The 16,540-nt window shown below is 39.7% G+C and overlaps 1 pseudogene; it reads left to right on the top strand.

Moving 5' to 3' along the window:
• The first annotated feature begins 985 nt into the window (after positions 1–985).
• Positions 986–14,680, top strand: LOC149168712 (serine hydroxymethyltransferase 3, chloroplastic-like; annotated as a pseudogene).
• The last annotated feature ends 1,860 nt before the right edge of the window (positions 14,681–16,540 follow it).

The raw sequence follows: 16,540 nt of genomic DNA, 5'->3' as shown, positions 1-16,540 counted from the left end.
TTCCATGTATTCTTCACGTAAGAAAGCTATATGGTCCAATGATCCTGCCATATGACTGTTGATAGCTAGCTTGTGGTACAAGGCTATCTTTGATGATGAAGTAGTAGTAGTAGCTTGGTGGTGGGAAAGATTTGGAAAGTTAAATATTCAATGAAATCCATGATTTTTATGTGGTTGGCCCTAACGAATAATGTTTTGATGTGAGAGGTTCTACAAAATAGGGCAAGGTAGGGTCGTGGCATTTGCACTCTATGCAAATGTGAAGGGGAAACAATAGACCATGTGCTGGTGTTCATTTGTATTTTTTCTCAAGAGGTATGGGGTGTTATTTTCCCCTTATTCAAGGATAGGGTACTTGGAAAGAGGCTTCCTTGTTGGACTGTTTGATGATAGAGCACTCAAATAACATAGATCATTGCCCCTGATTTCCTCTAGAGCCATTTGGACAGGAAAGAAGGAATAACAATTTTGTAGACAAGGAGATCCCTCCTTCTCAGGTACATCATCAAGTAAAATACCTATATGAAGGCATAAAAATGACTCCAAAGGTTAAAGTTCCAAGGTGGGTTGCAATCTGGAGGTTGATAAAACTTATCCATGACCTTTTTTTGTTGGTGCTTTCCAAGGTGATATTATTGTTCTATATATTATCTGCGAATATGTGTGATATTCTTATTTTATATATTATCAGCGATTCGAACCCAAGTCAGCTGCTCCTACATGTGTGATATTCTTGTTCTGTATATTATTTGCAATTCAAACCCAAGTCAACAACTTGCAGGAGGAAAATTCGAACTGGTGCTACTTTTGGTGTCTTTCATGTCTACCTCTGCTAGAGAATTATCTGCAACACATCAATTTCTAGATTCACATGTCTCCCGATATTTGATTATTTTTCACATTTTAAAGTGGGCATAGAGGATAGCTCTTGTTTTAGGTGCAAACATATTCATTTCAGGTCATAATGGGTGGTTGAGCAGTAGGGATGGGCTTGTTGGGTCAATATAATTTGAACCCAACTGCAAATTTGATGCCCACAACTTCACAACTAGTTTTGGGGGTTCCCTGGCAACAACAAAGCACAAAGTTAGGAGGTTTGAGGCCGTCCCCATCATATAAACCTCTTTGTATCAGAACAAGCTTGACAATGGGAAATCCTTTGGCATTCATGCTGGTGCAACCCTGCAACTTCCCACGTGTGCATGCTGTTCACAATTCACACTATGATTTATTTATTTTTGTATTTGTTTTTGGTTGAAATTGCTACATGTATAGATAGGCTGTGTGCCATCCTTGATCATCCTGCCATTTGAATAACAAGTGAAGAAAGAATAGATCATAGTTGAATATAGTTTAACTTGGAGGTGCTTAGAAGATTCATTTGTGAATTGAGTTGCTGCAAATAAGCTTCTTATCTTCATTTAATGAACTATGTCAAATACCTTGGTTTTATTTATAGTTCTGTTGAGTTAATGGTTAGTGAATGGATTGATAAATAATTTGTTATTGATATGGATTACCCTAGGATGCCAACAAATAGGAAATATAGACCTCAATAATACAATTAATGCTCCTGTCAAACAGTGCCTCAGTTATCGAGGGTACTAAATTTATTGTGATTTATTTATCTAGTTTGTAAATTAATCCATGCAGAGGGAAAGCAGAGCTTTGTAGATACTCCATTGAGTGAGCTCGATCCTAAAATGAATGTGATAATTGAGAAAGAAAAGCAGTCGCAATTCAATGGCTTGGAACTTATTCCTTATGAAAATTTTAGATCTTGGGCGGTTATGGAAGCTATTGGATCATGTCTAACAAACAAGTATTCAGAAGGACTCCTGGTAAGAGGTAAGTGCCTAAATATATAACTTGAAATGTGAAGAATGGCACCATCATGATTGTGATTATGTCTGAGCTTCTTGGTAGTTTCTTATTGCCACTTGGTATTTTTTTTCTTGTTAAATTCAGTTTCTCTTAGCTTTTGGACTTGTACTTTTTAGTTTGAATGTTTGACATGTGTGTAATGGTTTCTGGGTTCAGCATTATAGCGTAGAGACCTGTAGTTGTTGCATGAGTATCTGTTATCACATCAAAGGATATAGTTGTTGGAAACTTTTCTATATTTATTCACTACTGTGTTGGGTTGGGACTTATGCCATGCAAAGAATATGCTCGCAATGAATTCATTGACCAAAGTGAGAGACTTTGCTAGCAGAGGGCCCTAGAAGCATTCCATATTGACAATAGTACATGGGGTGTTAATTTTCAACCATTATCTTGATCCCCAACTAATTTTACTGTTTATACAACTCTCCTCCAACCACATCATCGCATTATGGTGTGTATGGTCTGAACTATGAACCTCCTTTGATAAGATTATCATTCATATTTGGGCATGTAACATGTGAAAAATTTCGTTACAACGTTTAGGGTTTGGACTTACCACATGGAGGGCATCTGTCTCATGGATTCATGACAACAAAAAAACGAGTATCTGCTACATCAATTTACTTTGAATCAATGTCATATCATCTAGATGAGTCCACAGGTGAGCTCACATTTCCAGCCTAATAATAATTAGGAGGGAAACAATTCCATGATTGACAAATATTGAACCAATATTTTGGGGAAGTGTTCAAAGTGTTAATGGTTGGGTTTGTTTTCTTGGGTTATAGGATTCATTGATTATGAGATGCTTGAGAAGAATGCCACCCTTTTTAGGATCAAGCTTATCATTGCTGGTGATAGTGCATATCCCCATGATATTGATTACCTTCGCATGAGGCATGAATTGGAGCTAGGTATTTCTACAGATCTTATAATGGTAGTCCTTTAAAAAATTTCTCTTTCCAGCAACGTTTATTCTAGAAGATTTTATTAATATGTTCTTATAGTATGTAATATTGGATTTTTTTATGATTTTTATTACTAAAAAGTTTGTGGTTTGGGACGATTGCCAATATAGTTGGGGCATACTTAATGATGGACATGGCACACATAAGTGGTCTCATCATTGCTTCTATAATGGCTAGTCCATTTGATTTTCGTGATGTAGTAACAACTACAACGCACAAGGTGAGTTGATGCTATTAATTTTCTCTGCACTTCACCCTTTCGATTAAAAATATGACTATATTAGATGGATATTTTCTTGGATCTATCTTAATGCTATCTATTTGTGCCATTCCCCCCTTGTAGAAGAAAATGAATCCCATTAATGTTCAAGAAACGACAAAGAAATAAAACAAATATGTCATTACCATCATAGGAGTGATTATAGAGTTAAGAGGTGTAGATTTTCCTTTTGATTCTCTTACATGTTCTTTGATTCAGTTTCCTGTTTTCATTTTTTTACGTTCTTTATGTTTCTTATCACTACTAGATCAAAGCTTCGATGAAACTCATTATGTTCCTTGAATTTTTTGTCAATTTTTTCACTTTTTTCCTTTCATTTTTATCTTTTTGATATTTTTCATTTTGAAATATTTTTGGATTGGAGGGTTGTGATTTTTAGTCTTTACGAGGTCCTTGGGGAGGCATGATATTCTCTAGGAAGGAACTAGTATTGGGGGTCGACCTAGAGACAACCATCAACAATGTAGTTTTTCCATGGTCACAGGTCAATCTGAGTTCTCCTTCCTTTACTCCATCATCCATATTGTTCTCCTGCTCACTAATATCACAACATTGGATATATCGATTTTTTGTATCATTTCGTTTCTAAAAGATACATGAAATAATTTGTGGCTTTCTAGGGAGGACCACATAACCATACCATAGGAGGGTTGGATGTTTGTTTAAAACAGGCTGTAACTATAGAGTTCAAGGCTTATAAAGTACAAGTATAACACTCTCATATGTCTAAGCTTCTCTAAAATTCATGCATGTGAATTATTTTTTAAATGGATTTTGTTTCTTATCAAAGGTAAAATAGTTTTAGTAAGTTGTAGCAAATTGTCAAGCCCTTGCAAAGAGCCTAATGGATTTGGGTTACAATTTGGTGTTTGGTGGTAGTAAAAATCACCTAGTTCAAGTTGATTTGAGGCCCTTGGTAAGGATCCTTTGTTCATATGATGGAGTACACAACCTACTTGTATATTGATTTCTATTGGATTTAGCTGGTTGAATGTAACGTGGTAGATATTAATGGGCTTGGATGAGGCATTGATAGTGCAAGAGTAGAGGATATTTTGGATGTTGCTTCTATCACATTGAACAAGAATTTTGTACCAGATTACATGAATTTTTTCTTTGTATATTTTGATGTAAGGGATTCATTGATTTTATTTTCTCCATGGGATGATATAGCTTACTTTCATACCTTACATTTTCAGGTGATAAAAGTGTTATGGTTCCTAGTGGTATATGCATAGGGAATCCTGCATTAACCACCTGTGGGCTTCTTGAGGATGACTTTATTAAGGCTGTGTTGACAGTGCTGGACCCACCAACATTAGGGGATCTCCCTGGTATGAAGTCCCAACTAGACCACACACCGTTTGGTGTAGGAATCCCATCTGGTATGATGGCTTGATTTCCATTATCTTAAATATTTGCCTCAACTCTTACTTGTCAGCAAAAGAGAGTGGTATGCTTTGTCCTTTGAGAAGTGAGGTTTGCATGCCTGGTGAGTGTAAGTGTCACTTGTGTCAATGGTTCTTTCACCGTAGAGGGAGAGGGTGGCAGTGAGTCCCAAGTCAGTTGGGAGAAGTCCCAACTCTGTTAGGAAAACACAACACAACATGACATGCACAGCTTCCAGCAGAACAGTCCACATGGATGCGATAGTCACAACACACAAGGGAAGATAACACGTATAACACTTATTAGATTATTCCACACGAGTGCAACGGTTGTTACAACAAGTTTTATGTGAAAGGTCTGTTTGATGTCTGGGAGAGTAGTCTACACGAGCGAGACAATGTTAAAAATATATACAACACATTTCCATTAATATATGCTGTATTACAACAAGTGAAATAGTTCATATGTAGAACGTAGGTTAAAGTAACATGCATCACAAGTGTTAAAGATTAGTATTACAACAATTACAATACATGTGTGAAAACATGCTGGCCTGTTGGATGGATTCTGAATTAAGAGAAAGTTCCAAGACACATCGTTACACCATACATCACTAACCCCACGTGTGGGGCGTTGGAGCCACTACTTACTCCTCAAAGAAAAGGTTACAGACTCTCTTGGCTATGTGGGAGAAGTTGAGGTGAAAAAGTCCCTTGTATGTACAAACAAGGGGGTATTTATAACCAAGGGTGAAAACTGACCCTTGTGGCTGTTCAACTACCCTCATGACCATTTGATTTCCATGAATTTTCGACTTTACATGATTCTTTGTACAACAAGTGGGTCTCTTGGACTTCCATGTTACATTACATTGATTTACAACATAGCCCATAATGGAGATGTGGGTGACATGAATCATGACATGACTCAACATAACAGTGTTGGTACATTCGTGCTGCTGTTGGAGTGCATGTTGAGCTATAATGTTGTTAGGTGATGGATGTATTCATGGTGTATCATAGCTTCACCTCCGCATGGAAAAGTGCATGGAGTCTTCGATGGTCTTTGGTTCGCTCGATGATGCTTAGGCATGTTGCTCCTTGCTTTCATGTTGGAAGGCTTGACATGATAATCTGTTTACGAAAGGTGCATGTTCGTCCATTCATCCGTTCATGAGCACATATTGCATGTTTTCTCGTCCTTCCATCTGCAAACATATCTTTTCATGATCATCTGTTCGCGAGTGGATCTCTGCGCATGCATCGTTCGTTCATCTGTTGGTGAACCTATCCTTCTGCATGTGCTCCCTTCATTTATCCCATTCATTGTCTTCCCATGTTTTTTGGTGTATCGATGCCTGAAGTCACTCATGACGAGGTGACATCAAATCCAAAACCTCCTAGTCTACCATGACACATGATCATTTCAAATGTAGATGACTGGGAGAGGCAGAAAGGTTGTGAAGTGGGATGATGGCTCTAGGCACTATTGAATGAAAATTGTGCAAGAGTCACTGAGTGATGAATATGGGCAATCCAAGTCGATAGTGACTATCTATGAGGTTTGGCTCGGTTGGAAGGAAAAATTGCACAAATTTTACGAAGGACAGTCCAGGATGTAGGAAGGCAAGGTAGGCAAGATCTTCACAGTTTCCAGAACGAGCAGGAAATAGGGGCTGGAAGGCCAAACTTGCACAATTTTGTGGAGGAACAGGCCAGGTTGCAAGGAGGGTCAACAGGCAAAGATTGCGTAGTTTTTGGGAGGAACTTCATGGGAGCTTGGCAGCCAAAACTACGAAATTCCCAGAGGGAATTGGCAGTTGGCTACTGGGGTCACTAGCAACCAAAACTGTGCAATTCCAAGAGGGAACTGGCAGTTGGCTGCTAGGGTCACTAGCATCCAAAACTGCACAATTCCCAGAAGGAACTGGCAGTTGGCTGTTGGGGTTTCTGGCAGTAGAAAATGTGCAATTCCTGAAGGGAACTAATAATCTACTACTAGGAGTTGCTAAAAAAGGAAATTGCACTGAGGTTGGGAGGCCGGCCTGCTGATCATCTCTGCATAATTTCTGAGCTGAGATGACTACTGGGTAGCAGAAGGCCTGCTCATGAAAACTGCACAATTTTCTTGGCTGAGCAGCTGGTCGATTGCTGGGATGACTGACTGGGAAAACTGTGCAATTTTCTGAGGGAGGTAGGGATGGGAACTTGGTTTCTGTCTAGCCTATCTGTGCAATTTCCTTAGTCAGCTGAGCGAGTAAGGTCAGTGGCCTCTGCGCAATTTTTGAGGGGAGTCAGTCCCGAGGTGACTGATGGGTTCGATTATCCAGGTGGTCAATATGAAAGTGGATTGAAATGCTTGCGGGTAGCGCATATTGAAAATAATTTCTTAATGCTTCTACGCTGTTCTGGTTGACAATCGATCGAGTCGATGGCGGGGTGATGGTACGGTTGCCAGAGGGGAGACTGGTCATCAGAACTTCAACAAAAATGACTAAGTGTGTGAACGATCAAAATATGCATAGGTGATCATGCAAACACACACTCACATGACTCGACGATGAAACCACTCAAACCATCCAAACACACATGTTCACCATGACTGATCGATGCTGCAAGTGACAAGCGCAACACTCGTGATTGACCGTTCATTGATCGAGATGACACTTGCACGAGAGTGAATGTGACCCCGTGTGTGAGCGCAACATATGATTTCATAGCAAACACAACAAACACATACAAAGCAAAGACTTTGAGCATAACCAGAACATGGTCGCAAGCATGAATTAGACACCAACATGTAGAAACTTGAATGAAATGAACAAGCAAGGCGGATGCAAGGACTCACACGAGCTTACGGAGTGAACCTGAGTGTGTGTAGTCATCAAGTGAAACTCTCAAGGGAGGCTATGAAATTAGGTGCAGGCCAAAATTTTGGAGGGTGGTTGTAGCCACTACAACACTTGGCGACACACTGGTAGAAATCCAGCTTCTCTATTTTAGTTCATTGCTAGCATAGGGCCTTGGTCTTGTGGGGAAAATTGAATCACTGTGCAGGTTACTTCAGCTTCCCCACTGACCCCATGGCCACACATGGTCCACCCTTTGACAACTTAGTCAAACACAATCAAAAGTTTGGCTTGATCTCAGTGTTTGGAATTCGGGAAGGGTAGTTTAACTCGTGAGTTGAAGATTTTTAGAGTATAATTTTTCATCTCTGGTGTTGCTTTACTACCAGCAGGCCTGGATAGTACCCTGACAGAGTCACACAGGAACACACACATTGCTCCACTTCCAATGAGCCTAGATAATACCCCAGTGGAGCTGCATGCTTCACCTATCTACACAAGAAGCCTTTCTCTTCTTTCACCTTTGAATTTTTCAAGAGGACTGTGCGTAGGAACTTATTTATTTTTGGGGTGGAAGAGGGATCCTGAATTATTGAGAGTAGAAGAGGTTGTTCCCACAGAGAAGCATATAAGACCTCTGACATAGGTTTGCTTGTTTAGGTTTTCCCCTTCTCCATTTCTACTAGTTGGATGAGCTTGAACACACTGAGAAAAATGCTGAATATAGGCATGGGGCTTCCCAGTGTAGACACAGGTTCATGGTTGGACCAAAAATTCCCTTGCAAATGGTTCGTATTTTCCGTCACAAGTCTCTTCATTTTCAGCCACATACTCTATTCAAAAGCCAGAACGTAGTAGTTGGCAACACTTATTTCTGGAAACAAAAATAATAATATACCAAGCAAACAAAACAAACATAAACAAAAATAGTAAGCAAAGTAAACAAAGCGAAAAAAACAATAAACAACCAAAGAAACCAAGTCAGCAAGCAAACAATCATGCAAACCAGAAAACAAAGACAAGTGAAAATGCAAACACTACTCCTACTCCTACATTAAACGGTCGGGGTTATGTGAAATGAAATTTCCAATGAAGCCACCATAGGCATACCTGACCCGCAGTCACAAAGATACGAGTGATTAAAATAGATAAAAAATAGTGCGGAACAAAAAATGAAAAAACTTTAAAAACTTGCACACGAGAAAGAAGGTCTTGCTTATGGGCGGAAGAATGTGTCACAACCACATAACACACATGCTTACCTCTTCTGTGACTACCATTTTTCAACAAACCTTGAAAGCCTCTTGCGAGTGTGTGCTGTTCTACACCAAGTTTCTCAACGAGTGTGAGGAAGGACTAAATCTTGTTACCTGCAACATGAATCACCAAGTAAGATTGTTCCAACCATTTAGCGATTGAATCATAAAATTCGTGATGGTTGTTTTGAAAGATTCGTGATCTTTGAGTAGACAGATTCCTGATTCGAGAGAGGGGATCATGATGGGAATCTGATATGGATAGATAGATCTAGTCATTCTCATCAGTCATGTCAAGACAGTGAGGTATTTCCATAGCCATCAGTGCATGCCGAAGTACCTCACTTGCTTGACAGAAGTCTAAGAAGAAATATGTTACATGGTGAAGATCATAGTGCGCAAAGCAACTATCATTGGATGTATTGTTGGCAAAATGATAAACTACATAACAACCACCCAAGATAGAAGAGAAATCAGACCAGTCAGTTGAGATGTCAGATTCCCAGTTTGACATGAACAAAGAAAACTTTTGAAAAATTCTATGAACACTTTGAATAAGGGAACACAGTTCGTTTTGCACTAGGCATGTTAGAACACCCACCTGGAACTGGTGAAAAAGTGCACAAGCATCATGGTCATCACATAAATGTAGAAAGGATGCCAGCACTATGAATGTGTGAAACTGGTTTGGGTGTGGCGAAATGAGATTAACTTGATTTGTGCAATAGGTTGTGCGCTCATCATCACACAAGGAGATTGCTGGTGTGATGAGTGGGCAGATTTGACGTGCAAACTTTGCAAAAAGACCAAGGAGTTGATTACGAGAGAGAACATATGATAAGTGTGATTCTGGATAGAGATGATCAACTTCATTGTCCCATGATTGGATGAGGGATGGAAACTCCCAACCTAAATTGGATGTAAGAGAGGTGCATGAAGACAGACATGTTGTAACAGACTTATGGATTCGATCATTAGTGAAAATCTGAAATTTTGAAATATCATACCCTGAACAGTAAATAATCTTTACATGGGGGTCCATGTCGAGTGCAACCATGCAGATAGACAGATTGTGCATGAGAAACGAGATCTGATTTGGTTTAAAGGTCTTACTAGAGTCACGAGGTCCTGACATGGTTTAAAGGTCTTACTAGAGTCACGAGGTCCTGACATAACCATCAACAGACATTGAAGTGCATCGACTCCATGGTATGTCCCGAAACTTTCTAGAATTGAAAATTTTCATTTTGGGATGTGAACCAGATCATGCATGGCTTGAGTATAGTTGTTGTTACTGAATTCAAAACTTCTCTTAGGATGAGAGCCATCTCTTTCACAGGCTTCATAAATTTTTTTAGAAAGCTGACTCGACGAGCTATCTTCATGCAACACACAAGATGATGAGGGTGGGAAGAGTCCGATGTGATGAAACTATTTTCATCATGGACAACCTCATTGCCTTGTGTTGATCGAGGAGATAACTTAGAAGATGAAGAAGCAAGAGAATGTGGAGTGTCTCCGATGCATGTTGATGCACTGTGAATGATATGACACACAGGCAAGTGAGGTGCAAAGGAAGCTTCGATATGGATGTCTGCTTTGACCAGTGCAAATTCCATATCTGATTTAGAGTGTACATGAGATGAAAATAGAACATATAATGTGCTTGGGTGTTCATCACAACATACAGGAGCATGGGAGTGATAACATCCCAAAACTGGAGGTTGATTGAAAGAATTGATTGTGCATGATGTTTCACCAAGATTTGTGGATCGAGGATCGATCAAGAATGGAAGCTCAATGTTTTGAGAGGAATTGGTTATGTCTTCACCATCCTACTCCTCTGCCTGTATGATGACACTACCTTGCACATGGCTGCAACTTGAGCCAGTGGCTCGAGAATCAAGAGAGTGTGTGAAAATATCTCGTAAAGTAGATCACTCAAGTGAGTCATGGTGCAATGAGTCATGGCTTGTAGATGATGGAGAATGGCAGAGATGCAAATTAGACTCAAGAATTGGGTTAGGAACGGTGATGTCCTCCTGCAGAATGGAGGGATGAGTTTTTTCCATAGGCTTTCCTAACCATTCTGGAATTTCCTCTATTGGGGTGGGAGATAGCTGAGTAGATGGATTGGGAACATGCTGCGCATATTTCTCAACTTTGAAACCACTGCAAGGGGGCACCCTCTTCAAGACATGAGGTGTCTTGTGATCTGCCAGAGTTGAGGAAGAAGGGAAATCAGGAGGTTCACCATTTCAGGAGACATGAACCAAGCATTTTAGCTCTTGGCTCATGAAGTCAAGGTCCACAAACTTCTCAGGAATTTTATGACATAGGTGAAGGAAGTGGGTAGCAAAGTCCTCAACTGATTCACTAGGCTTCATTCTTAAACGAGAGATTCTTTCATAGACATCTTGGTGGTCACACTCATCGAAGGCTTGATAGAGCTCCTTGAAGAAAGTGAGAAGGGAATGGACGGAAGTAGGTGGTAGGGTATGACACCACCGATTAGCATGACCTTCAAGGCTGAGGAAGAAGAGTACACAAAAAAGCTCATCATTATCGATTTCACGAGATTCACAGAAATGAAGAAAATCATAAATGTGCTCGGTTACAAATATTTTTTCCTCACCGTCAAACTTTAACAAGGATAATTGATCAAGAAGCTCATCAGGGATTGATAAATGATTAAGGAAGAAATGAGAGAAACACCCCGAGAGCACGAATCATGTATTATTCATTGGGTAAGAGATTCAACCCAGATGTATGGGCTCAGCTTGTCATCTAGCCCTCCTTCTAGCACCAAAATGGTGACGGTGTTGGACCCACCAACATTAGGGGATCTCCCCGGTATGAAGTCCCAACTAGACCTCACACCGTTTGGTGTAGGAGTCCCATTCAGTATGATGGTCTAGTTGCCATTATCTTAAATATTTGCCTCAACTCATACTTGTTAACACAAGAGAGTGGTCTGCTTTGTCTTCCGAGAAGTGATGTTGGTGTGCCAGGTGAGTGCAAGTGTCACTTGTGTCAATGGTTCTTTCACCGTAGAGGAAGAGGGTGGGAGTGAGCCCCAATTTGGTTGGGAGAAGTCCCAAATTTTTTAGGAACACACAACACAATAGGACATGCGCAGCTTCCGGCGGACAGCCGACGCATATGCGATAGTCACAACACAGAAGTGAAGATAACACGTATAACACTCAACAGATTAGTCCACACGAGTGCAATGGTTGTTACAACAAGTTTTATGTGAAAGGTCTGTCTGATGTCTGGGAGAGTAGTCTAGATGGGTGAGACAATGTTAACAACATATAAAACACATTTCCATTAATAAATTATGTATTACAACAAGTGAAATAGTTCGGATGTAGAACACGGGTTAAAGCAACATGCATCACAAGTGTTAAAGATTGGTCTTATAACAATTACAATACATGTGTGAAAACGTGCTGGCCTGTTGGCAGGCTTCTAAATTAAGTGAAAGTTCCAAGACACATCATTACACCATACATCACTAACCCGAAGTGTGGGGCGTTGGAGCCACTACTTACTCCTCAAAGAAAAGATTACAAACTCTCTTGGCTATGAAGGAGGAGTTGAGGTGAAAAGGTCCCTTGTATGTACAAATGAGGGGGTATTTATAGCCAAGGGTGAAGACTGACCCTTGTGGCTGTTCGACTACCTCCATGACTGTTTGACTTCCATGACTTTTCGACTTTACATGACTCTTTGTACAACAAGTGGGTCTCTTGCAATTCCATGTTACATTACATTGATTGACAACATATCCCATAGTGGATATGTGGGAAACATGACTCATGAAATGAATCAACATGACAATGATCGTACATTCATGCTATTGCTAGAGTGCATGTCGAGCTACAGTGCTGCTGGGTGATGGATGTCTTCATGGTGTATCACAACTTCACCTCCACATGGCAAAGTGCACAGAGTCTTCGATGGTCTTTGGTTTGCTTGATGATGCTTAGGCATGTTGCTCCTTGCTTGCATGTTGGAAGGCTTGATAGGCTCATTTGTTCGCGAAAGGTGCATGTTCATCCGTTCATTCGTTCGTGAGCACATCTTGCATGTTTGCTCGTCCATCCATCCATGAACATATCTTTGCATGATCATCCATTTGCGAGCACATATCTTCACATGCATCGTTCGTTATCCGTTGGTGAACCTGTCCTTCTGCATGTGCTCCCTTCATTCATCCCATTCGTCATCTTGCCATGTTTGTTGGTGTACTGATGCCTGTAGTCACTCATGATGAGATGACATCAAATCCAAAACCTCCTAGTCTACCATGACACATGATCATTTCGGATGCAGGTGACCGAGAGAGGTAGTAAGGTTGTGAAGCAGGATGATGGCTTCGAGAACTGCTGATGAAAACTGCGCAAGAGTCACTAAGTGATGAAGATGGGCAATCCAAGTCGATAGTGATTGTCTGCGAGGTCTGGCTTGACTGGAAGGAAAAATTGCACAAATTTTGGGAGGGACAGTCTGGGCTGCAGGAAGGCAAGGTAGGCAAGATCTGCGCAGTTTTCAGAATGAGCGGGTAACAGGGGCTGGAAGGCCAAATTTGCACAATTTTCTGGAGGAACAGGCCGGGCTGCAAGGAGGGTCAACAGGCAGATATTGTGCAGTTTTTGGGAGGAACTGCCCGGGAGCTTGGGAGCCAAAACTGCGCAATTCCCATAGGGAACTGGTAGTTGGTTGTTGGGGTCACTGGCATAAAAAATTGCGCAATTCCCAGAGAGAACTAATAGCTGGCTGCTGGGGTCACTGGCAACCAAAAATACACAATTTCCATAGGGAGCTGGCAGTTGGCTGCTGGGGTTACTGGCAGCAAAAACTGTGCAATTCTAGGAGGGAACTGACAGTTTGGTGCTAGGAGCCGTTGGTAGAGGAAACTGCACTGAGGCTGGGAGGCCAGTCTACTGATCATCTCTACACAATTTCTAAGCTGAGCACACTGTTGGGCAGTAGAAGGCCTGCTAATGAAAACTACATAATTTCTTGGATGAGAAGCCGGTCAACTGCTGGGATGATTGACTCGAAAAATTATGTAATTTTCTGAGGGAGATAGGGACAGGCACTTGGTTTCTGTTTGACTTGTCTGCACAATTTCCTCAGTGAGGTGAGCGAGTAAGGTTAGTGGTCTCTGCACAATGTTTGAGGGGAGTCAGTCCCGGGGTGACTGTCGGGTCCGATTGTCCGGGTGGTCAGATTGTGCAAGCAACACAACTTGAAAATACTTTCTTGATGCTTCTGTGCTATTTTGGTTGACAATCGATTGAGTTGATGGTAGGGTGATGGTACATCTATCAAATGGGAGTCTGGTCATCAAAACTTCAACAAAAATAACTAAGTGTTTGAACGATTGAAAGATGCATAGGTGATCATGCAAACACACACTCACATGACTCGATGACGAAACGAATCAAACCATCCAGACACACATGTTCAACATGACAGTCTAACAGTGCAAGTGACAACCACGACACTCACGATTGACTGTTTATTGATTGAGACGATGATTGCATGACAGTGAATGTGACTCTGTGTGTGAGTGTGGCAAATGCTTTCATAGCGAACACAACAAGCACATACGAAGCGAAGACTTTGAGCATAACCAGAACATGGTTACAAGCATGAATTAGACACCAGCATGCAAAAACTTGAATGAAATGAACAAGCAAGGCAAATACAAGGACTCACACGAGCTCATGGACTGAACCCAAGTATGTGCAGTCATCAAGTGAAACTCTTAAGGGAGGCTCTGAAATTGGGTGCAGGCCAAAATTTTGGAGGGTGGTTGTAGCCGCTACAATAGGTTGCAGATTTTATCTACGAGGGGGCATAGATAGCCATTAAGGCTAAGGGATCTGTGAAAAGTAAAAAATTAAAATATTTTATAGAATTTATTAAGTCAGACAATTTCCAGCTACAAAATAACATTGTTGATCTCAAAAAGTAGGTTGGATCATTTGCTAGCCAATTTCCATTGTCCGGTGTTGGCACTGAAAATATTAGTTAGAGATATGATGTGCTCACAAGCTCAGAAGTGTCATTTATTAACTTTTAGGTTGGGCTTCAGTGACGATAAACAGGTTGGTAAGATTTGGTTCCATGTGTATAGTATAGTGATGAATAATGTTTTAAGCTTAATTTTGTCTGAATTTATGTGATTTCCCAACATTGGCATTAATAGATTCTATTCTGATGTGTTGGAGGTTGAGTTTTCCATTTTATTTATTGGAAATTATGTACGACTCTCTTTTTGTTCATCAAAAAATTTTTGGGTTGAAAAATATTGATAACTTGTATGGAAGCTATTATAGCACTCATTTATGTGGTGTGACTATGGATATTTTATATAGCCTAGAAAGCAATATTCCATACTTGTCAAGGGCCCAGGTATTGGGCCAATTACATAGTTTCATAAAGTTTTTTCACTAAGATACTACTACACATGCACATATTCCATGTATACATGACACATTTTCAATCAATTGGGCTTCTAAGATTTTATTGTTACCTTCATCATCTCACATAGGCTATAAATAATTGATCCCATTTGCAGAATATAGCAATGAACCATGTTGAGATCTGTATTTTGCTTGAAATTATGTGCTTTCCCAATATAATCGTACATATTCTATTTTGGTGTGATGGATTTTGAGTTTTCTATTTTATTTATTGGCAAAAAAAGTCTACATAATTTGTATGGTACACCCTTTCAATCCTTCATTTTCTTGAGAAATTATTTAGACTCTCTTCTATTGGTTAGGACTAAGTAATAGGAACAATAGACATAAAGACTTAGGTAGGAATAAATAGAAAGAAAGTGCTACTGTTACATTTATTGTACAAACCCTTTATAGAATGAATTTACCACCCTATCCATGGTTTATAGATAGAATTGATGTAGCTTGAGTAGGTATTTACACAGGGTTTGATTACTGAATTTACCACTTTACACACCCTTTCTGTGTTTCATTTGACTGAATGACTACTCTTACTATTTTGAATTATATTAGTATTAGTCAATATATTAGATCGATTGGTACTTACACTATTAGGAAGCTACATCCTGAGTTTATTGAGTCTATAGAATCAAGCTCTCATTTAGTCTATAGGACAGAGGAATGCAAAGTATATAGAGGAAAATTTGAGAGCCAAAAACACAAAAAAATAAGTGGAGTATTTGATCCAATTACTATTGGATTCACTTATTCCAAACAAGTGTATTAATAATTTGTTATGGAGTTTTATGGTGTGAAGAAACAATTGCAAGAATTGTTGGATGGATCACCTATTGTGTTGATACCTAAGAAGGATGGAGCCCAAATAATGCGGATTGACTTTTCTTGAACAATATTATGTTTAAGAATAGGCATCCATTTCCCAACATGGATTATTTTATTGAAATATACAAGAATCAAAGAGAAAGAGATATGGAAAAGAACCTTTAAGACCAAGAAAGATCTTTATGAGTGGTTATTTATGCAATTTGGTTTAACCAATGCACCTGCTACATTCATGAGGCCAATGAATGATGTGCTCAAACCTTGATTGGATGAGTGAGTGTTAGTATTCTTGAATTATGGTTTGGTTTTTAGTATAACATGGGAAGAGAATATGAAAGATTGGCATTTTGTGCTCTTATTACTATAAAAAATTTAGTTCAAGTTCGCTTTGAGTTTTGAAAATGTTTTCTAATTAAGATTGTTTGTTAATCAGACATAAACTCAAAGATACTTTCTATAAGGAGACACTTTTATTATCTATAAAGAAACTTTAAATCTCGTAAAGCTACTCTTTATCTCCATACCATATTTCCAAAAGCATACTTAACTACTCCTTTAGTATATCTCCTAAGTTATTGACTAGTTCC

This window comes from Pinus tabuliformis, chromosome 4_2, assembly GCF_031772625.1.
Source record: "Pinus tabuliformis cultivar Carrire ecotype Pingquan chromosome 4_2, CPIR1, whole genome shotgun sequence".
Lineage (NCBI taxonomy): Eukaryota > Viridiplantae > Streptophyta > Pinopsida > Pinales > Pinaceae > Pinus > Pinus tabuliformis.
This window is presented reverse-complemented; position numbering and strand designations above follow the sequence as displayed.